Here is a 24251-nt window from a genome sequence, read left to right as displayed (position 1 = left end):
AACCCATGGACCTGAGGGCACGACCTTCACATTCCTAGTGCAGGTCAGTTGGTACTACCGCATTAGTTGTTGTGCTACCCTGCTAGAGAATGTTGCTGGTCCGATATTTGGAAATACGCCAGTAGTTCAGGATTTTACGGACGTGTTCAGACGATACCTGGATTACCACCAAAGTGCGAGATCGATTTTACCATTGATCTAGTGCATAGTGCGACACCCATTTCCTTACCCATGTATGCATGCCTCCATGTGAAATGAAGGAATTGAGGAGATAGATTGATGACCTGTTGGAGTCAGGTTTCATACGGCCTAGCGTGTCTCCTTGGGGAGCACTTGTATTGTTTGTAAAGAAGAAAGATGGTTCGCTGCGATTGTGTATTGATTATCGCAGGTTGAACCAGGTGACAGTGAAGAACAAATATCCTTTACCCAGGATAGATGATCTGTTCGACCAGTTGAAAGGGGCACAATATTTCTTGAAGATTAACTTATAGTCAAGGTAAAACCAGTTGCATGTCAGGGATAAAGATGTGCGGAAGACAGCGTTCAGAACCAGTTTTGGGCACTATGAGTTCCTTATGATGTCTTTTGGACTCACAAACACACCCGCCGTGTTCATGGACCTGATGAACCAGGTGTTTTGTTCGTATCTGTTCTGATTCGTCATCATATTCATAGATGACATTCTGATATACTCTAAGAGTCAGGCAGATCACGAGGAACACCATCGAGCAGTCTTTGATACTCTAAAGAAGAACCAGTTGTTCGCTCAGTATAAGAAGTGTGACTTCTGGAAAGAAGAAGTCAAGTTCCTAGGATATATGGTGTCCAAGGAAGGAATAGCTGTGGACCTTACCAAGGTGACCGAGGTTCAGGACTGGGAGCAGCCCGGTTCGATTATTGAAGTGAGGAGTTTCCTTGGCCTGGCAGGTTACTACCGTTAATTCATTATGTAAGGCCCATATCCTAGATTGTATTGTTCCGTCGACTCCCGCGATCCTTCTCGACGAATTCCGGTAACCCGTGCCTAATAATCGATGTTTGCGCATGACCCTAAGTTGTATCCTATAGATCTGAGTCGGCTCAATCTAAGACTTGTACCCTAGCGACTGCATTGTCGTTGCGGTTCCGACGTCGGGTATTACGCGCCGATTCGATACCCGGGCCAGGAGATGTGGGCCTGCGTTCAGTTCGAGGAAAAACGTCATGCATTGCAATCCCTAGAGAATCCATCACATCAATCACTTCACTTGTCAAAGTACACTCATTAATCTATCCCATCCCCAAGTACAAAATCAACCCTTAAAAGTCAACTCTCTCTCTTACACAAGTACACCCATCCATCCCTCTCCCATCACTCCTCTCCCATCATCTCTCTCTCTGTCTCATTCTCTCTCTCATTTTTCCTCCAAAACAATTCACGTTCAAGCTCCTCATGAGAGAGCTAGTGTGGCCCACCTTCCTACCTCCCATCTCTACCATTCAAAGTTCATCTCAACCGTCAGAATCGTTTCCTTGGAGCTCTATAGACTATAGGTGGAAGAAGGAAGAGAAGATCAAAGGTGGGTGCTTCTCTCTCTCTCTCTCCTTCCTTTATTTTGTAATCCACATGATGAGTATAGGTGATATTTAGACCGTCCATCCAACGGACCACATGGCCGTCCAAACATGGGGACCAACCCACTTTACTACTATTTTTGTTGGAAGGGTCCAGATGATGGGAAAATACAAATACGTGGTGGACCCCAACATGGCCAGATGGGCCAACCCAGAACTTACTGGATGTTTGCTGTCCAGACCATCCAGCAAGGTGTGGACGTTGCTGGGATGAAAACAAAAATATTAGCTTGATTTAGATGCTTTGGGTGCGCCGCACATGTAGGCCCCACCTTGATGTATGAACCTTATCCACGCCGTCCATCCCTTTCCCCTGATCATTTTAGGCGTTGGGCCAAAAAATGAAGTTAATCCGGGTATTTGGCGGGCCGTATCTTAGAAAATAGTATGTTGACTGTTAAAATCTGCTATGGCCCACTTTGATTTTTCTACACACCGAAACATGCTGAATATTGGGCTCATTTGGTCTGTTTTGAGCCACAGAATCCAACCGCTGGGTCAGATCCTCCTGATGCGGACCCCACCTACAAAAAACCTCAGATAAACCGAAAAACAAAAAAAAATAAGTATATGCCAGAGGACGAGCAGGTAATGTCCTGCGCTGCTGTGGACAGACGGGCAGGGACCCACTGTCCCATCCGTGGGCCCACCATGATGTGTGTTGCACATCAACACCGTGCATTTGTTGGGTCCCCTTTGGGACAGTGGGCCTCCTAAAAATTAGCCATTTGTGGGATTCAGGTGGCCCACATGGCAGGAAACAGTGTTGCTCGAACGTCTGCCATTGAAACCCTTTTGGGTGACGTAAAAGTTTTGGATCATTATGAAATTTGTGTTTCCTCTCCATCAGGGTCTGTGTGACCTTATCACAGTTGGATGGGAAATAGACGTTATGGTGGGCCCCACGTGGGACCCACCCGTGAAGGGAATTGGAGTGGCTGGTGTACCGCACACCAGCCCTATAGCTGCTACTTTAACACACCAAGCTCCATGGGTCCCACCAGTAGTTGACGTCACCAAGTTCTATGGGGCCCACCTTAATTTGCTTCAGGCCGTCCATCTGCTAGTGTGGCGTGCACCATGATATATGGGTTTTAACCCACCCCACGTGTGGAATACACGTTGATGTATATATTGAAATAGCCAAGCTATATGTCCTAGAGGGGGGATAGGACTATGCCAAATTTTAAGATAAATACAGCGAAAATATAGAAAGATAGAACTGAATAAATAAATCAATTCACACCGCTGAATGCTAGCTCAAAATATTGATTGTTCTAAGGACAACCATGCACCATAAAAATGGCAAGGCAACCTTACTAGAACAAATAGAGAAACTGAAGCTCAAAGTAATAAAGTGATAGAAAAAATATAATGCTGAAATGTAAATCTAAATTATTACAACCTTCCCCACTGTGCTTGAAATGTAAAATTTATAACATTCACATCCACACTACATTCCACAATTCTGAATGATAAAAGATAGGTAATATAAATCATACATCTACAACACAAAGAATTATAGTGGTTCACCTGTGTGTTCACCAACTGTTAAACAACAGCCACACAGAATGCTACTCCACTCATAATATCCTCACACAGGGGATATTAGCATTCACTATCAAATAGGTTTTCACAGGTTCACCCAAAACCTTCACAATTGTGTTTTTTTTCAAAGGGCTTACACAATTCAAAAAACCCTCACTTCTGAGTTTTCTGGCTCTCCTCAGATAACCAATAACTTTGAGATTTTTCTGGCTTAACCTCAAATAAAACCAAACAATGTAAATTACACAAATTGTAAAATACCTGATTTTCTCCTTCGTTGTAGCAGCCCAGAAGAACCAAGTCGGAGTAGACATTTGAATGTCAAAGTTTAATGTCCAATACTCACTTTATAATGGTTCTAGGTTCTAATATATTTTAAATTAAAACAAAAGGGCTAACTCTAATTGATTTTGATTCCAGAAAAAGGAAAACAACAATTCCTCTTTTCAGATTAGATTGGAATACAAGAAACAAAATTAATTAAGAAAGCTAAAGAAAGAGAATATTAAATATGCACACTTAGCTTATATGGAGCATCGGCTTATCTCTCAGAAGGCCGAATTAATTTAGCTTGAAGTTCTTATTTTATTATAAGATTCGTGCTCTATTTATAGGTGAGCAAATCACACCTTTGACTAGTCTAAGGACCTCTACGACTGGTCATAGAATTAACAGATATTTGAAAATTTGGGCACGATAAGATTTGACAGTTTCATGACTAGTCGTAGGTCTCCTTCGACTGATCGTAAGTGGCTGAATTTAACGCTGTTCTTTGAGTTGTAGGTCTACGATTGGTCGAAGATGCAGTCGACACTGTTCCTACGACTGCTCGAATAGTCCCTAGGACTAGTTGAAGCCTAACAGAAAATTTCCGATTTTTGTAACAAACTTACGACTGATCCAGGAAATGTTTAGACAGGTCGAAGCAGTGCTAGGACTAGTCGAACAAAGTCCAGGACTAGTCTTAGAACAAACCAAACTCACTTATATAAAACATATGAATTATGTATCCAAAATGGCCTACTCTAAAGGTTAACCTAAGGTCAGTCATACCTCAATAGTGAAGTAAGGATATTGAAACTTTTAGAGACGAGTGACCTTTGAAAGTAATGGAGCTTGAAGTCTTGATGTCGTTTAAACTTAAGAGCTTTTTGAGATCTTGAGATTGAACTTGAAAGCTTCTTGAGATCTTGAGGTTAAACTTGAAAGCTTCTTGAGATTCTTGACTTATGAACAGTGCTTGTCAAACTAAGTTGATCTTGAGTAGAACATTGTTCTTCACAGATGCAAGGTTCATAACAGTGTCTTTGGCACCATAAATTTGACAACAAATAGGGCTATAAACTATAGCACTTATAATCCCCCCCCTTGTCAAATTAGTGACAAAACACACTTTCAAGATATGTTACATAACACAGAATATCTAATTAAAGAATCATGCACCAGTTGTTATATCTGATTAAAGAATCATGCACCAGTTGTTATCAACCGGCATCCTGCAAACTTGTAAATAAATATTCAGTCCACCTCTGCTCACACTTCTACACATACTCCCCCTGAGTAACATACTCATAAAACATGATACAATACAACGCTACTCCTTCCTCATGACAACATCCATATCCATAACATATCCATACTCCCCCTTTTTGTCACAATAGGACAAAGGAAGCACAGAACAGATGGCTGAGGAGAAATAATCAATGAGAAATATGAGAGGTAACTAGTCAAGATATGAGAACATAACATAAGCAACACACATAATTTATAGATTGAGCTAAGTTAAAGACAGTGACAAACTCAAAACTAGTTAGGAGTAATAAAGTTATTACAGACTAGTAATCTTAAAAATACTAATCTGACCCAGATGAAGGAGCAGGAATGGAAGGATCAAGTTGATGCATGCCTTTGTTCAAGCGCCTAAGATATTTGCGCATATTTTGAACTGTAAATCATGGGCAACAGACATGTTTTCCATCTTAACATTTAGATTCTCAACTTTATCTTCCAATGCACTCAGACGTGCATCAAATGGAGAAGGCTCATAATCTCGATCATTTCTATAATTGGACTCAAGTTCTTCAAAAATATCATCCATGTTAATATCATCAGGAGGAAGATCACCAGCTTCTTCCTCATGATCAGCTTTAGCACTTCCAACACCATCACCTTGGCCAGGAAGGAAATCCAGCTTCATCTTATTGATATTAGAATTGTTAAATATCATATGATGGATAGGAGCCTCTCCAACCGGCATGTCGACTGACATATGTGTACCCAACACAGTTATCAAATATCTAAAAGGAATGTCATTATGACTAGGATGGAGTCGAAACTGAATGATGAAGTGACAAATCAAGGATGGTAAACAAATGTTAACACCTCTGACAACAGAATGAAGAATACGAACCATGAAGGACGTTAATTCAGATTTATTACTAGACCGACGATACAAATTAGACACAAAGATTTTTTGAAGAACTTTGTATTTGGGTAACAAATACCTTGAGGGAAGCGCATTCCCTTTATGCATCCATTGTACATCCATTTTGTATAAGTCCTTAGTCAGCATACGTGTAACGCCCTGGAATTCGGGGGTCGAGAATAACTCAGCTCCCGAGTTCCAAAACATCACTTATGCAACATATTTAATGATGGATGTATGTTGACTGTATTAGTGCATAAAACATAGAATAGATTAAGCGAAAACACAGATATGATTCAGGGATAAGTGAATAAAGCAAGCGGAAGACTTATAGTAAAATATGTGTATAAGTGTAAATCCCTGAATTACATATACAAGCCAGATCGTGTAAAAGTGTTATTTAACAAAATTATAAGTATCAAATTACATCATTTCAGTCCCCAGAAATATTCCAGAAATCCCACGCATCAGACCGAGGCTCGCTAGAACCCGTCTGAAAACTGCATATAGGAGAAGGCAGCCTCGTCGTCATCCAGCTCCCGCTCTGCCTCAGACGTCGCATCCACATCTTCAACATCAGGGCCTAAGACAGAGTCTGGTGGGTGTGTAACACCGCCCCAGAAACGTGGGAGTGAGTGATCAACTCAGTGGAACAATAAGGCACTGGTTAACATGTTATCAGTTCAATCAAACAGTAATGATAAAGCAGGATAAGTAATTAATTCCTAAGTACTCTTGTTAATGCAAAGATGAATGCAATATGATGCGTGCCCTCACACGTACACCCTCAGCGTCTTCATCTTACGTTACGCATGACATCGCCTCAAAGTGCGCCACATCTACAAAGCACATGCAAATGCGGTGCATGGATATGATTACCAAGTTGTTATTAGTCCATTTCATACAACAGGATTGGGAAGCTAAGATACCTTCCTCATATCACCATCCAAACAGTGATCCATACTAGGGTCGTCAATCCTAAATATCTCATACGATCATATAGTTGAGGTCGTAGCAAAGGGCTCGTCACCAATCAATGCACGCCTTTCATGCCCTTACTACCACAGATCGGCTCGTCACCTCCTTGCGGTATCCAGGTATGCTCGAGGTCACTACAAAGGGCTCGTCACCAATCAATGTAGGCTGACAGCTCGACCACGGTGTCCCATACCACCATGTCCGGCTCATGAGTCTTAGCGGATCAGGTACCATGGTTATTAGGATTTCACTGGTAAGTTCGGTACCCTAGATTCAAGCAGTAGTGTCCATACATGGTTAACATATATCGGACAATCGGGTTACTTGACGAACTCGACTAGCACGAGCGCACGTTGAATTGAACGACATAGAGTGCGTAAACACTCCGCGTGGCCAAACCACTGCCGCCAACTTTAATACGGCTCGGGTTCGTCTAATACGTCCTACGTGGCGAAAGCAATCTCAACCACGAATATAGGGTCAATTACCGATCTCCTGGACTAAGGCATAGTCCCAAATATCCTACACTACTACAGATATTCATATGGAATGTAAAACAGTAATGGAACAATAACTCAAATCATGGCACAAACGCATCTGAAGAATATCAACTTAACATAAATGTAAGCATAGGAGATGCTTGAATTTAACTAACTTGGAATGTAACTGCATAAAGGAAATCATGCGCATCAATAGGAGTATTGAGAATCACTTCTCAACGCCCACAATTAGTGTAATCAGTTACACTTTAGATCATTCATGCATTTCTACAAACACTTAGCATACGTGGAACAACATACATGACGCATGTTGAAATACATGCACTTAGACAATTCCTTTTATCAAGGAGTTGTCATACATGCATCTAGCATACATACACGACAATTAATCATGGCAAACATAAGTGCGTATTTTATACGTATACGATACTTTATAAATACACTTAGAATACACAAATCTCAATATAGCACATGCATATCAGGAAAGCAATGTAAACACAACATTTGGCATGTGAAATCTCATCCATAACAAGAATAAATCACTAACTGGGATTGAAAGCCTTGAAAACCATAACCTGTACACTTAAAGTCCGCACCTTAAGCCAGAAAAGAAACACCGACTGATTTAGACGAGTTGTCTTCGTCAACGGCGAAAGAATACCCTAAAACAAAGATAGAAATGAGATACAACAACTCCAAGACTAGTCTAAGCTCTAACACAGGTTAGGGTTAGGTTAACTTACCCCAAAAGAACTCAGAATTGTCAGAGGAATGATTCAAAGTGAAGGTTCGAAGATGAAGAAGAACAAGGAAGAATCAAGATGAATCACCAACCAATCTCTCTCACTAACTCTCTCTTTTCCACTCTCTTTCCAAGCTAGGGTTAGAGAAAATTCGTATGGAAATGAGAGCTAGGGTTTAAGGACTATATATAGGCCTTAAAATGATGGAAATAACCCCAGGGTCAAGGTATACTTAGGTTATAACCAAAGTAAGCCTTTCTCGATCCAACGAAGCACTTCTAGTGGGCCTATAACCACGAAAGGTCTGACTTAAGCTCCTTGACCATGGATCTAGGTCAAGCTGAGATTTCATACCGACCGGCTCTTCAGATCAGCCGTGGCGGACCACACTCAATTCAACGGTCACGGAAACTCGATCAGGTCCACAAGCACTAGGATATGCCTGGCCCAACCATCCTGATCAGAGGGTGAAATTGGGTCAGAATCCAACAGTCATAATGCTTAAAATCGTCGCGCAAGCGACACGACTCAGATTTCAATAAAAGCTTAATAAATTCCAACCGTTCTCACACTCTTCACTCCGAGCTCAATCAAATCGACCCAGAACATCAGATCGACTTGATTTTTGAGGTGAAGATCAAGCCCAACTCGGTGATGACTAAGATCATCGCTATCGGACTTTCGACGCGCGGTCCAGGTCCGATCCAGATCTTCCAAAAATTCCCCAGAACAACTGGATTTAGCGATGGATCCCAGATTTCAGAGTAACGTAGCGCTCACTAATCTACACGTTTAGAGCCATACAGATACAATTTAAAGTGATTGATGCGAATTTCACAAGCAATCGAGTAAAGCGCTAATTACCCCGAAACAACTACTTAAGGAAAGATAAGCACAAAAATCCCAAGGTCGTTACAATCTACCCCCTTTAAAGAAAATTTCGTCCTCGAAATTCATACCTTCATATAATTCTCGAGGATCAGAGGGTAGGTCTTCCTGACCTCAGCTTTAGATTCCCAAGTAGCCTCTTCCACACCATGATGCGTCCATAGCACCTTCACAAGAGGGATAACCTTGCTACGCAATACCTGCTCCTTCCTGTCGAGAATACGCGTCGGTCGCAGTACATAAGTGGCATCCTCACTTAACTGCACTTGCTCCCAACTGATAATATGCGAAGGATCAGGAACGTACTTCTTCAGCATAGAAACATGAAATACGTTATGCACGCCCGCAAGAGGTGTGGGTAAAGCAAGGCGGTAAGCTACCGCTCCCACTCGATCCAGAACTTGAAATGGACCAATAAATCTCGGCGTCAGCTTCCCCTTCTTACCGAACCGCAGAACTCCCTTCATAGGAGAGACCTTCAGAAACACATGGTCTCCCACTACAAACTCAAGCGGTCAACGCCTCGTATCAGCATAACTCTTCTGCCTGCTCTGCGATGTCAAAAGTCGACGTCGAATGATGTCAACCTTTTCTGAAGTCACCTGCACCAACTCTGGGCCAAGCAAACTACGCTCACCTGTAAGTGCTATAGTTTATATCCCTGTTTGTTGTCAAATTTGTGGTGACAAAATCTCTGTTATGTTTTATATAACCTGCTTAAGTGAAGCTCTCTCAAGGATCTTAAGTGAAGCTCTCTCAAGGATCAACATACATGTACAAGCTAAGCTCACATCAAGCAACGCTCTCAAGTACAAGACTCAAGATCTTGAATGAAAGAACTGATCACAAGACAAGACTCTTGAATGCAAGAACTGCTCACAAGACTCAAGCTGAAAAGAAAAAGAAAGTACAAGGCAAGACTCAAGCTGAACTCAAGACTCAAGTTGAAAGTCAAGCTGAACTCAAGACTCAAGCTGAAACTCAAGCCACTTTCATGATTGAGCTACTTCAAGGTTTAGTCTACATCAAGACTTCAAGGCTCATTCTTCATGGTCTCTTGTTTCAATGTCCATACTTCATGATTGAGGTTTGTTTGACCATAGGATGACCTTAGAAGTAGGTCATTTCGGATACATTAGTCGAATGTTATTTTACATGTGATTGGTCTGTTTCGACTAGTCCTAGGCCTGCTTCGACTAGTCCTAGACTTTCTTCGACCGGTCTAAGAAAATCCTCGACGATCGTAAGTTTGTTACAAATTCCGGATAAAATCCTAGCCTTCGACTAGTCCTGGAAACTGTTCGACCGATCGTAGGAACAGTGTCGACTCTTCGACCAATCGTAGAATCTACGACTCGAAGTCCGAACCTTTGCGGGACCTACGACTGCCGAAGGAAACCTACGACTGATCGTAGGTGACCTACGACGATCGTAGGAGGGCTACGACCGATCGTAGAACGGTCGCGCTTATCCCGCCTAATCTTTCAAATATCTATGGCTTCGACTAGTCGAAGAGCACTCTAGACGATCGAAGACCCGATCTTCTCACCTATAAATAGAGCACGAATCTCGAAGAAATCATCGATTTAATTATAGTATTCAAGCCAATCTTCGTCGAACTTCGAGAGATAATTTTGTGCTCCATCTAAGCTAAGTGTGCTTATTTAATATCTTCTTTCCTTAGCTTTATTTTAATTGATTTTGTTTCTTATATTTCAATCTGATTTGAAAAGAGGAATTGTTATTCCCTTTCTTTGGAATCAAAATCAATTAAGGCAAGCCCTATTTGGTTTAATTTAAAATCAATTAGATCTAGAACCATTGTAATCGAGTACTGGACATTGAACTTGGACATTCAATCATCTACTTTGATTTGGTTCTACCGGGCTGCTACAACGAAGAAGATATTCAGGTATTTTACATATTGTAAATTCCTTTCTATTATTTTGGTTTCTTTCAAGATTTGCCAGAAAAATCTTGTTATATTGGTTATCTGAGGAGAGCCAGGAAAACTCAGAAGTGGGGGTTTTTTTTAATTGTGTAAGCCCACATACAAAGACACAATTGTAAGGGTTTTGGGTGAACCTGGGAAAACCTATCTTTAGTGAACGCTAATATCCCCTGTGTGAGGATATTAGGAGTGGAGTAGCTTTTTGTGTGGCTGTTGGATAACAGTTGGTGAACACACAGGCGAACCACTATAAATCCTTTGAGTTGTGGTTGATTGATTTATTCTTTTAATTGTTTTTATTCTTTTTGTGGGATGTATGTATGGTGGTGAATGTTGTAATTATTTCAAGCTTGGTGAGAATGTTGTAATAGCTTAGAATTTACTTTCTGCTATTCCTTTATAAGCTTGATTTTCAATTTCATTTGAAAGTTGTTCCAGCAAGGTTGCCCTGCCATTTTTATGGTGTATGGCTGTCCCTAGAACAATACATCTTTAATTACAAGTTATTTCAATTCAGTTCATATTTTTTTTTATATTCCTCTTCGATTTGAGACTTGATACAAAGACCTTTCTAGAAATAAGGTTGTCCTACCATAAACTCTGTTTTTGGTGTAAGGTTGTCCTTAGAATAACGTTTGTATCAACCTCTCAAGATCTGAATTTTGAGGTTGTTTTTCTTTCCTGCATTATTATTTAATTTGGCTATCATTTTCTTTATTATTCCGCTGTTATAAGTTTTTATTTGGCATTGTCCTATTCACCCCCCCTCTAGGACATATAGCTTGGCCTTTTCAAGTGGTATCAGAGCCTAATAGCTCCTTTTAATTCTTGGATTTAATTCCTGAGCTAACGATTTAAGCTATTTAAGATGTCAAATTTTGATAGCCTTTCAGTCACTAGGCCTCCACCCTTTGATGGCTCCAACTATGCTTATTGGAAAGCCAGAATGAGGATCTTCCTCAAATCAATGGATGAAAATGTGTGGCAAGCCACGGTGATCGAATGGAATCCTCCTATCATGGAAGTTCTTGGGGTTGATGGTTAAAATTCTATGAAAACCACACTATATTACAACTGGACCTCCCTTGAGAATTTTGAGAGTAGTGCAATTGCTAAAGCATTAAATGGAATTACTTTCGCTCTATCACCGGATGAGTTCAAAAGAATCATTTCTTGTGATACCGCAAAGCAAGCTTGGGATACATTAGAAATGACACACGAGGGTACTACAATTGTCAAAAATCTAAAGTCCAACTCCTCACAACCAGATTTGAAGAAATTCATATGGAGGAAAATGAGATGTTTATGGACTTTTACACTAGATTGAATGACATTGTAAACTCAATGTGGGGTCTTGGCGATAAAATCCCGGAAAGTAAAGTGTGTGCAAAGATACTACGCTCACTTCCTGAACGGTTCAATTCTAAAGTAACCGCAATCCAAGAACTTCGTGATACGGATAATATGAGGGTTGAAGAACTAGTTGGTTCTCTACAAACCTACGAGTTAAACTTTAAAGCTCCTAAAGGTAAATCTATCGCTCTAAAATCTTCTAAATGTAGTTCAGAAGAAAATTGATTCAGAAGATGACATGGCTCTTTTAGCTAAAAATTTTACAAAATTTTCAAAAGCAAGAAAAGAGTTGATTTTCATAAATCAAATGACAAAAGAAGTTTAGACCCAAATCTCGAAAATCTTTGAAAGATAGTCAATGTTACAACCGTCTAGAATATGGGCACTTAGCAAATAGATGTCCTAAAAGGGACAAACCCAAGAAGAAGGGTATGTTGGCTACATGGGATGAATCATCCGATTCTGAAGGTTCTTCTGACTTACGCACTATCAAATCGAGTCGGGCAATGAGGTCAAAGCTCTTATGACTCTAGCCAAATTCACATTTTCGGATAATGACTCTACAAGTGAAGAAAATCAATAGTGAATGTGAAAATGAAGATGATCTTCAAGATGCTTACAATGCCCTATATAAGGAAAGTTGTAAAATTGTTACAAACTTAAACTTCAAAAAGAAAAGTTTTCTAAACTCAAAAATTGTTTTGAATCGCTTGTCTTAGAAAAATCACAAATTTCAGATAATTTTGAAAAATCAAAATACGATTTGGAATTTAAAAACTCTCAAATTGTTGATTTAAAATCTGAAATTGAGAAACTTAAAACTGAAGTTTCCTCTCTTCTGAGTTTAAAGGACACATGGAAATATGCCCAAGGTGATCCAAAGTTAGAAAAATTGTTATCCGGATCAAGAAAATGTGGCGATCGATCCGGGTTGGGCTATGATAAAAATCAACCTCCTAAACAAAAGTATACTCCTCCTATGTTTGTTAAAGGAGAGTCCTCAAACTCAAAAGGGAAAAGTACTTATCAAGATTTTTCTAAAAATTCAAAAACTTTTCAAAAACCTAGAAACAGCCATATCAACTTTAATCAGAATCGAAATCCACTAGCTGAAAAGATAGTTGATTTACTCAAGGAGCTATTAAAATCTAACTCTATAGGTCATTCCTACAAGTATACACAAAAGAAGACTTACTATGTTCCTAAACCCAAAACAATTATGAAATGGGTTCCTAAAGTCACCTGCTTGGTTGCTCACACTGCTTTCAAAGCAACAAGTCATTCAAAGTGGTACCTAGACAGTGGATGCTCCAGGCATATGACAGGTGACAAAGCTTTATTCACCGATCTGAAAGATATGACTGATGGTTCAGTCACATTTGGTGATGGTAGCAACTGCAAGATTATAGGCCAAGGTACGGTTCAACTTTTTAATCTTCCGGTGTTTAAAAATGTTTTATACGTTGAAGGCCTAAAGCACAACTTGCTTAGTATATCACAAATATGTGATAATAACCATAATGTTCGGTTTTCTAATCAAAGCTGTGAGATATTAAATAATAAGGGTTCTGTAATATTAACTGGACGTAGAACGTCTGAAAATTGCTATATTATTAGTGAATCCAGCTCATCTAATCAAACATGTTACATGGTCCATACAGACGAGACTGATTTATGGCACAAACGTCTTGGACATGTACATTATCGAAATTTATATCGATTGAGCAAACGAGAACTTGTAAGAGGTTTACCCAAACTTCAGAAATTAGATAAAATATGTGGTGAGTGCCAGATAGGCAAACAAACAAAGAACTCACACAAAAAGGTGAATTCAAATACCACATCAAGACCACTCGAACTTCTCCACATGGACCTGATAGGACCTACCAGAACGGAAAGTCGTGGTGGTAAAAAGTATATCTTGGTAATAGTTGATGACTTTACCAGATTCACTTGGGTAGTCTTCTTAAGGGATAAATCTGAAACCCTTGAAGAAGTAAGAAAAGTTCTCAAAAGGATTCAAACTGAAAAATCTTCTCAAATCAAGTAAAATTCGTAGTGATCATGGATCCGAATTTGAGAATAGCAATTTTGAGAAGTTCTGCCGACCAAGGAATATTACATGAATTCTCTGCTCCCAAAACTCCACAACAAAATGGAATTGTAGAAAGGAAGAATAGGGTGCTTCAAGAAATGGCTAATGTCATGTTGAATAGCATGAAGCTCTCTAAAAATCTTTGGGTCAAAGCAGTCAACACAGCTTGCTATATTATTAACCGAGTCTACACAAAAAAAGATAATAATAAGACGGCTTACGAATTGTGGTTCAATAAAAAGCCTACTGTTAAATACTTTCGAGTTTTTGGCAGCAAGTGCTATATTTTACGTGATCGTGAAAATTTGGGAAAGTTCGATACAAAGAGTGATGAAGGTATTTTTCTAGGATACTCTTTAAACAGTCGAGCTTATAGGGTCCTGAACAAAAGGACTGGTGTGATTCAAGAATCCATTAATGTTGTCATTGATGATCATTTAAACACACCAACTTCTAATTCAGATAATGATGAAGTACTAATCATTGATAAACCCGATACTTCATCAAATCAAACTGATTCTGAGTTGAGGACTGTTAAAGATCATCCAACCACACAAATTCTTGGAAACCCTCTCACCGGTGTTCGCACCCGTAGACAACTTGAGGATATATGTAATTATGTATGTTTTACATCCCAAATTGAACCATCTAACGTAAAAGAAGCGCTCACTGATAAACCGGATTGTTGCGATGCAAGATGAACTCAACCAATTCATAAGAAATGATGTTTGGTATCTCGTACCAAGACCTAAAGATAAACACATCATTGGAACAAAATGGATTTTCAAAAATAAGTCTGACGAATGTGGAAATATAATTAGAAACAAGGCTAGACTGGTGGTACAAGGTTATACTCAAATTGAAGGGATTGATTTCGATGAAACCTTTGCACCAGTAGCACGTCTTGAATCTATCAGACTATTTATATCCATTGCATGTTTTAAAAAGATAAAGATCTATCAGATGGATGTGAAAAGTGCTTTTCTAAATGGCGATTTACATGAAGAAGTCTATGTTGAACAGCTAATGGGTTTTGAAGATTCCAAAAATACTGATCATGTATATCGGCTTAAAAAGGCACTTTATGGATTAAAACAAGCACCTAGGGCATGGTATGAGAAACTAACGAAATTTCTTTTAACTCATAATTTTCAAATGGGATCTGTTGATAAAACTCTGTTTGTTAAAAAACAAAATGATCATATCTTAATGGTACAGATTTATGTTGATGATATCATTTATGGATCAACTTGTACTAACTTGACTACTGAGTTTGCAGATTTGATGAAATCACAGTTCGAAATGAGCATGGTTGGGGAATTGACTTATTTTCTTGGATTGCAAGTAAAGCAACAATCTGAAGGAATATTCATTTCTCAATCTAAGTATGCCTTGAATCTAATCAAGAGATTTGGATTTGAGAATGGCAAGAATTTCGATACTCCTATGAGTACTACCTCGAAACTATCAAAAGACTCTAATGGTAAAAATGTTGACTCAAAACTTTATCGGAGTATGATTGGTAGTTTGTTATATCTAACTCTGCTAGTAGACTGATATTTCTCTAAGTGTTGGTATTTGCGCAAGATATCAATCGATCCAAAAGAATCTCACTTGATTCCTTTAATTATTAGATATGTCGCAAATACTGTAAATTTGGTCTGGTATCCTCATGAAACCAATGTTCAATTAGTTGGGTACTCGCTGACTGGGGTGGTAATCTAGATGATAGAAAATCAACCGTGGTGGTTGTTTTTTTATTGGAAATTGTCTAGTTTCCTGGTTTAGTAAGAAACAAAATTCTATATCACTTTCAACAACTGAAGTTGAGTAACACAGCTTGTTTGGATGCAACGAATGCTAAGTGATTATGGAATTAAACAGATTCTATGTTATTACATTGTGATAATTCCAGTGCGATAAATATTTCAAAAATCCTATTCAACATTCTCGTACTAAGCACATTGACATTAGATTTCATTATATAAGGGAATTAGTAGAAGAAAAGTTATATCTCTAGAATATATTCCTACCGAAGATCAACGAGCTGACATTTTCACAAAACCCCTTGATAAAAGCACGTTCAAAAAGATGAAATTTGATCTTGGCATGTGCATTTTAAATTGATAATTTATGCCTTCTTGTATAATATTGTATATATTTGCTAGATTGTATTTCAATTTTTGTTTAAATTGCAAGATAATTCATGCTATCTCAAATGGTACTCAAATTTGTTTGCCATCCTTAATCTGTCATTTTATTCTTCAGTTTCGTCTCCATCCTGGTCATAGTGACATTCCATTTGCATACTTTATGACTGTATTGGCTACTCATATGTTAGTCGATATGCCTGTTGATGAAGCATCTATCCATCATCTGATCTTCAACAATACAAATATTAATAAGATGAAGTTGGATCTGCTTCCTGAACAAGGTGGTGGTGGTGGTGGTCCTGAAGAAGCTGGTGTTGATATTAATATGGATGATATTTTTGAGGAACTGGATTCTGACTCTGCTAATGATCCAGATTTTGTACCATCTGATGTTGATGCACGTCTGAGTGCATTAGAAGGTAGAGTTGAGAATATAAATGTTAAGTTGGAAAACATGTCTGTTGCTCATGATTTGCAATTCAAGTATATGCGCAAATATCTTAGGCGCTTGAACAAAGGCATGCACCAACTTGATCCTTCTATTCCTGCTCCATCTTCAAGTTCTAATTCTGACTAGTTTCTATGAGACTTTTGGTATGTAATAACTTTATTACTTTGCTCTTGTTTGATTGAGTTTGAGTTGGATTCTATGCTGGATATTTGTTTTTCATGTAATATTTATGCTGGATATCTGTGATTCTATCTTGAGTATCTCTATGACTCTTGTGCTATACTCTATTTCCTCCTCATGTTTACTCTCATTCCTTTATTTAGTTCTCCTTTGTCATCTTGTGACAAAAAGGGGGAGAATGGTTTATTGTTAATGTGATTGTGAGAGGAGTAGCATTGGTTATGTTACTCAGGGGGAGTGTTACTCAGGGGGAGTGGGGTGTCAAGAAGAATATATGTTTGATCTTGTGGAATGTATGTTGATTATTGATTTGCATGTTTTAACCAGTTGATTTACTCAGGGGGAGTGTTACTCAGGGGGAGTGGGGTGTCAAGAAGAATATATGTTTGATCTTGTGGAATGTATGTTGATTATTGATTTGCATGTTTTAACCAGTTGATTTACTTCTGTTTGGTTATGTGTTTTGTCACTAATTTGACAAAGGGGGAGATTGTAAGTGCTATAGTTTATATCCCTGTAAGTTGTCAAATTTGTGGTGACAAAATCTCTGTTATGTTTTATATAACCTGCTTAAGTGAGGCTCTCTCAAGGATCTTAAGTGAAGCTCTCTCAAGGATCAACATACATGTACAAGCTAAGCTCACATCAAGCAACGCTCTCAAGTACAAGACTCAAGATCTTGAATGAAAGAACTGATCACAAGACAAGACTCTTGAATGCAAGAACTGCTCACAAGACTCAAGCTGAAAAGAAAAAGAAAGTACAAGGCAAGACTCAAGCTGAACTCAAGACTCAAGTTGAAAGTCAAGCTGAACTCAAGACTCAAGCTGAAACTCAAGCCACTTTCATGATTGAGCTACTTCAAGGTTTAGTCTACATCAAGACTTCAAGGCTCATTCTTCATGGTCTCTTGTTTCAATGTCCATACTTCATGATTGAGGTTTGTTTGACCATAGGATGACCTTAGAAGTAGGTCATTTCGGATACATTAGTCGAATGTTATTTTACATGTGATTGGTCTGTTCTTCGACCGTCTTAGGTCTGCTTCGACTAGTCCTAGACTTTCTTCGACCGGTCTAAGAAAATCCTCGACCGATCGTAAGTTTGTTACAAATTCCGGATAAAATCGTTAGCCTTCGACTAGTCCTGGGAGTCTGCTCGACCGATCGTAGGAACAAGTGTTTACGCAAGATCTTCGACTCGTAGAATCTACGACTCAAGTCCAAATGAACTTTCAGGACCTACGACGCCGAAGGAAACCTACGACCGATCGTAGGTGACCTACGACCGATCGTAGGAGGGCTACGACCGTAGAACGGTCGCGCTTATCCCGCCTAATCTTTCAAATATCTATGGCTTCGACTAGTCGAAGAGCACTCTAGACCAGTCGAAGACCTGATCTTCTCACCTATAAATAGAGCACGAATCTCAGAAGAAATCATCGATTTAATTATAGTATTCAAGCCAATCTTCGTCGAACTTCTGAGAGATAATTTTGTGCTCCATCTAAGCTAAGTGTGCTTATTTAATATCTTCTTTCCTTAGCTTTATTTTAATTGATTTTGTTTCTGCTATTCCAATCTGATTTGAAAAGAGGAATTGTTATTCCCTTTCTTTGGAATCAAAATCAATTAAGGCAAGCCCTGTTTGGTTTAATTTAAAATCAATTAGATCTAGAACCATTGTAATCGAGTACTGGACATTGAACTTGGACATTCAATCATCTACTTTGATTTGGTTCTACCGGGCTGCTACAACGAAGGAGATATTCAGGTATTTTACATATTGTAAATTCCTTTCTATTATTTTGGTTTCTTTCAAGATTTGCAAAAATCTTGTTATATTGGTTATCTGAGGAAAGCCAGGAAAACTCCGAAGTGGGGTTTTTTTAATTGTGTAAGCCCACATACAAAGACACAATTGTAAGGGTTTTGGGTGAACTGGGAAAACCTATTCGTTAGTGAACGCTAATATCCCCTGTGTGAGGATATTAGGAGTGGAGTAGCTTTTTGTGTGGCTGTTGGATAACAGTTGGTGAACACACAGGCGAACCACTATAAATCCTTTGAGTTGTGGTTGATTGATTTATTCTTTTAATTGTTTTATTCTTTTTGTGGGATGTATGTATGGTGGTGAATGTTGTAATTATTTCAAGCTTGGTGAGAATGTTGTAATAGCTTAGAATTTACTTTCTGCTATTCCTTTATAAGCTTGATTTTCAATTTCATTTGAAAGTTGTTCCAGCAAGGTTGCCCTGCCATTTTTATGGTGTATGGCTGTCCCTAGAACAATACATCTTTAATTACAAGTTATTTCAATTCAGTTCATATTTGTTTTTGTATTCCTCTTCGATTTGAGACTTGATACAAAGACCTTTCTAGAAATAAGGTTGTCCTACCATAAACTCTGTTTTTGGTGTAAGGTTGTCCTTAGAATAACGTTTGTATCAACCTCTCAAGATCTGAATTTTGAGGTTGTTTTTCTTTCCTGCATTATTATTTAATTTGGCTATCATTTTCTTTATTATTCCACTGTTATAAGTTTTTATTTGGCATTGTCCTATTCACCCCCCCTCTAGGACATATAGCTTGGCCTTTTCATCACCAATTTCTGCCCAACAATGTGGTGCTCTGCACGGGCGACCATACAACGCCTCATAGGGAGCCATGCCGATACTCGCCTAGAAACTATTATTATACGCGAACTCTGCATACTGAAGACAATCATCCCAACTGTCTTTGAAATCCAAAACACAAGCTCGCAACATATCCTCCAGGACTTGATTCACGCGCTCCGTCTGCCCATCTGTTTGCGGATGAAACGCGGTGCTGAACTTCAGTTTCACACCCATTGCTTCCTGGATACGAGTCCAGAAGATAGATGTAAAACGCGTGTCTCTATCAGACACAATCTCCAGGGGAACTCCATGCAGACGCACTATCTCCTTGATATACAACCTAGCCAACTCGTCTGCAGAGTAAGTGACTCTGATCGGTAAGAAATGCGCCGACTTCGTTAATCGATCGACGATCACCCAAATAGAATCAAATCCCTTTCTCGTCCTCGGCAACCCAGAAATAAAATCCATAGAGATGAAATCCCACTTCCATTCAGCTATGGGCATGGGCTGCAACAACCCAGGAGGTCGGCGATGCTCTGCCTTGACCTGCTGGCACGTGAGACAACGAGAAACAAATTCAGCAATCTGGACCTTCATATTGTCCCACCAATAAGACCTCTTCATATCCTGATACATCTTCGTGCTACCGGGATGCATCGCAAGCTTAGAACTATGGGCTAACTCGAGAACCTCACGTCTCAAGTCAGGGATGTCAGGAACACATAACCGGCCACGAAAACGTAGGCCCCCATCAGAACTAACACTCCAGTCGGAGCTCTCATCTGTACCAACCCGCTGCCTCATCTTCACCAAAAGCTCATCATCTGCCTGAGCTGCAATGATCCTCTCGTCGATAACGGGCTGTACACGAATGTGTGCGATAACCTCATACGGCTCAACCACCGTAAGCTTCTGCTCAAAATCGCGCACGAACTCCAACATCTCCCACTCTGCTATCATCAGCGAAGCCGCAAACTCCAAAGCCTTCTTGCGACTCAACGCATCTGCCACAAGGTTCGCCTTACCAGGATGGTAAGAAACATCGAACTTGAAGTCCTTCAATGTTTCCATCCATCTGCGCTGCCTCATATTTCACGCTGCGTGAAAATATACTTAAGGCTCTTGTGGTCGCAAAGAGCTCGAACTCCTCACCATAGAGGTAATGTCTCCAAAGCTTTAATGCGAAGATGACGGTTGCCAACTCCAAGTCGTGCGTAGGGTAATTCTCTTCGTGTTTCCTTAATCGACGCGAAGCATAAGCAATCACCCCGTCCTTCTGCATAAGGACACAACCTAGGCTAACGCGAGAGGCGTCGGTATATATAATATACTTAACCCCTTGCTCGCAATACTAGCACAGGGGCGGACGTCAACTTGTCCTTCACTCTGAAAAGCTAACTCCGCCGCTCACTCCAAGCAAACTTCAAATCCTTCCGTGTCATCTGCGACACGGTCTGGCAATCTTCGAGAAGTCCCGAATAAAGCGTCGATAATAGCACTGCAAGGCCAAGAAAACTCCTCACCTCGATAACCGAACCAGGTTGCTCCTGCACCTACCTTGGCAAGGTCGACGGCTATTCCTTCCTTGGACACCACATGTCCCAGGAACTTGACTTCCTCTTTCCAGAAATCACACTTCTTGAACTGTGCGAAAAGCTGATGCTCCCTAAGAGTACCCAAAACCGCTCTTAAGTGCTCCTCGTGCTCTGCCCGGCTCGCCGAATAAATCAAAATGTCATCAATAAAGACAATGACGAATCGAAACAGGAATGGCCGAAACACCCTGTTCATCAGATCCATGAACACGGCCGGTGCGTTCGTCAGACCGAACGACATCACAAGGAACTCATAATGACCGAAGCTAGTCCTGCGGTCTTCCGCACGTCCCCATCCTTGACGCATAACTGACCCTGAATGCAGATCAACCTTCGAGAAGTACCGTGCCCCCTTCAACCGATCAAACAGATCATCAATCCCGGGCAAGGGGTACTTATTCTTCACGATTACCAGAAGTTCAACTGCGATAATCAATACACAATCGCAAGGAACCATCCTTCTTCTTCACAAACAAAACAAGTGCTCCCCAAGGAGACACACTGGGCCGAATAAAACCCAATTCCAGCAAACCATCTATCTGCTTCCTCAACTCCTCCATTTCACTCGGAGGCATCCGATAGGTGGGTAAAGAAATGGGCACCGCACCAGGCATAAGATCGATAGCAAAATCAATCTCACGCTGAGGAGGTAATCCAGGAATCGACTCAAACACATCTTCAAACTCCTGAACTACCGGCATACTAACCAACGCCGATTTAGCCGAACTCTCCAACAGAGAAGAATAAAAATCAATACGAATAGGGTAACTGACCTGAACTGGGAAAGTAACAATCTCGCCCTCAGGTCCATGGATCGTCACTGATCTCGCTTCACAATCAATCTCAGCTCGCATCCTCGTGAGCCAATCCATACCCATAATAACATCGTAGTGATAAAGCGGTGCGACTAGCAAATCAACACGGATTGATCCACTTCCCAGATCGACCAAACAATCCATACAACGCTTGCCCAAGGCAGAGGACATCCTCGTAGTGGTAGTAAGCGTCACTCCAGGCATAGGAACAGATCTCAAACCCAAATGCCTAACTGCCGCATAAGAAATAAGAGAAGTAGTGGACCCTGTATCTACTAGCACAGAAACGGGAATACCTTCAATATGCGCTGTCACCTTAAAGGACCTCGGCACCAAGTCAGACATAGGCGCTTCAGCTGAAAGCGCATGAACACGAGCCTGCTGCTGACGATTCGGCGGAGGAACCATGGGCCGCTGAGGTGGCCTGAAACCAGGAACTGCAGGTCTGAAGGATGGATGAGCTGGCGCTGATCGAAGAGGAGGAGGAGAAATAACCGGAGGCATCGGACGGCTAACCCTCTGCGGTGGAGTAAAACCACCTGCTCGCATACGGGAAAAGCAGAAACGGTCCAAGTGCCCAACCTTCCCACAATAAGAACATCTCAGATCAGCTCTCATCTGCTGAGCGGGCGGCGCTGAACGCCTAGGAGGAGAATCAACTCGCGGCCTCTTGCCAAGGAAAGGTGCACCCTGGAAATCCGGTCGCGGCCTAGGAGGCATCGGTGCTCGCATGCGGGACGCTCTATCTCCGTCCTGCTCTGCTCGCAAGGACATGCTCACTAGCTCCGCATATGAAGAAATGCTGGCACAGCAAATCTTCGATCGGATCTCAGGTCGCAGCCCCTCAGAAAAACGCCGCATCCTCATCGGCTGATCACCCAGGATCAAAGGAACATACCGCCCCAACTCAGTAAACCGGTTCTCAACTCCGTAACCGACATCCCTCCCTGGTGGAGGCGAAGGAACTCACTCTCCTTCTCATGTCGGTACGTCACCGGAAAATACTTCTCGTGGAAGCGCGCCTCAAACGCCTGCCACGACCACAAGAAGTCCTCCTCGACAGTACGAAGCACACTGTCCCACCACAAACTGGCCTCCTTCTCAAACATGAAGGTGGCAAGCTCAACCTGCTCAACCTCAGAGCAGTGCAACGGCCTCAGCATCTTAGAGATGCGGTCAATCCAATACTCAGCCTCCTCGGGTCTATGAGAACCCGTAAAAGTAGGAGGTCGCAAGCGCTGAAATCGCTCGAATGTGCCGCTGACACTAACACTGGCACTGGCACTCCCAGATGGAGGCATAGGTGAAACAGGTGGAGTCGCCCCTACTGACTGAGCAAAGATGCCAGCCATGGAGGAGAGGAACTCCTGCTGCTGCTGCTGCTGCTGCTGCTGAAACTGCTGCTGCTGCATCAACAACATCATCTGCTCAAACCTATCAACGGGTGAAGCAGAAGAGGGTGCATGGCTCGGCTCAGGAATCGAGGGTGTGACTGGAGGAGCCATAGGTGTCGACCCAACACCAGCACGAGATGGACCCGCCTGTGGATCTGACTGGCTATCGCTCAAGGGAGGAACCCCAGCAAGCGACTCAATCAGAGAGAGACGGGCCGAAGTCTTCGAACCTTTAGGAGGCATCCCTACATTAAATCAAAGGATGCAACCTGTCAGATTCTAAGTCACATAATCCATCCACACAACAACAACACAGCACAACACAACTCCAAAGACAAACAACATGCATTCCATTAACCAAAATCGTTGCAATACAAGTAGTGCAGCAATACATGAATCACGACTAGGAAAGCATGAAAACAACAACATCTAACACTTCAAACAACCACAACAACTACAACCACTAACAACTACCACACTACAACAACTCCAACTACAAGCCAACAACGGCTACACACAGAAAGAAAAACACAACAAAGCAAAGACGGCCACGACGACAGCTACTCGTCGGAATCAGGAGATGGAGGCGGAGCACCTTTATCCTGCAAGCAACACAGGATAGACTTCAAAGTCCGGGACATCTTCTTAAACTTATGCTTAACAAAGCCTCGAAGATCAACCATCTCCTGGCGTAAAGCAGCTTGCCCTTCTTCAAGCCGTGTAAGACGGGCATCTCTGGCAATCTGCTCTACGTCCTGCTCTGGCACCACAGGAGGAGAGCTATCACTCGAATCCTGTGCCTCAATCTCTTCCTTGCCTTGCTCTGCTTCTTCCCCAGACTCCGCACCGCCTTCAGCATAACTCTCATCATCACCACTCTCAGACCCAGCCTCACCCTCTGAGGCAAGCCGACCAGAACCAACCTCCATCAGCTTAAGGGTCCTC

This window comes from Magnolia sinica, chromosome 3, assembly GCF_029962835.1.
Source record: "Magnolia sinica isolate HGM2019 chromosome 3, MsV1, whole genome shotgun sequence".
Lineage (NCBI taxonomy): Eukaryota > Viridiplantae > Streptophyta > Magnoliopsida > Magnoliales > Magnoliaceae > Magnolia > Magnolia sinica.
The sequence above is the reverse complement of the archived record's forward strand: the minus strand, read 5'-3'. Positions refer to the sequence as shown.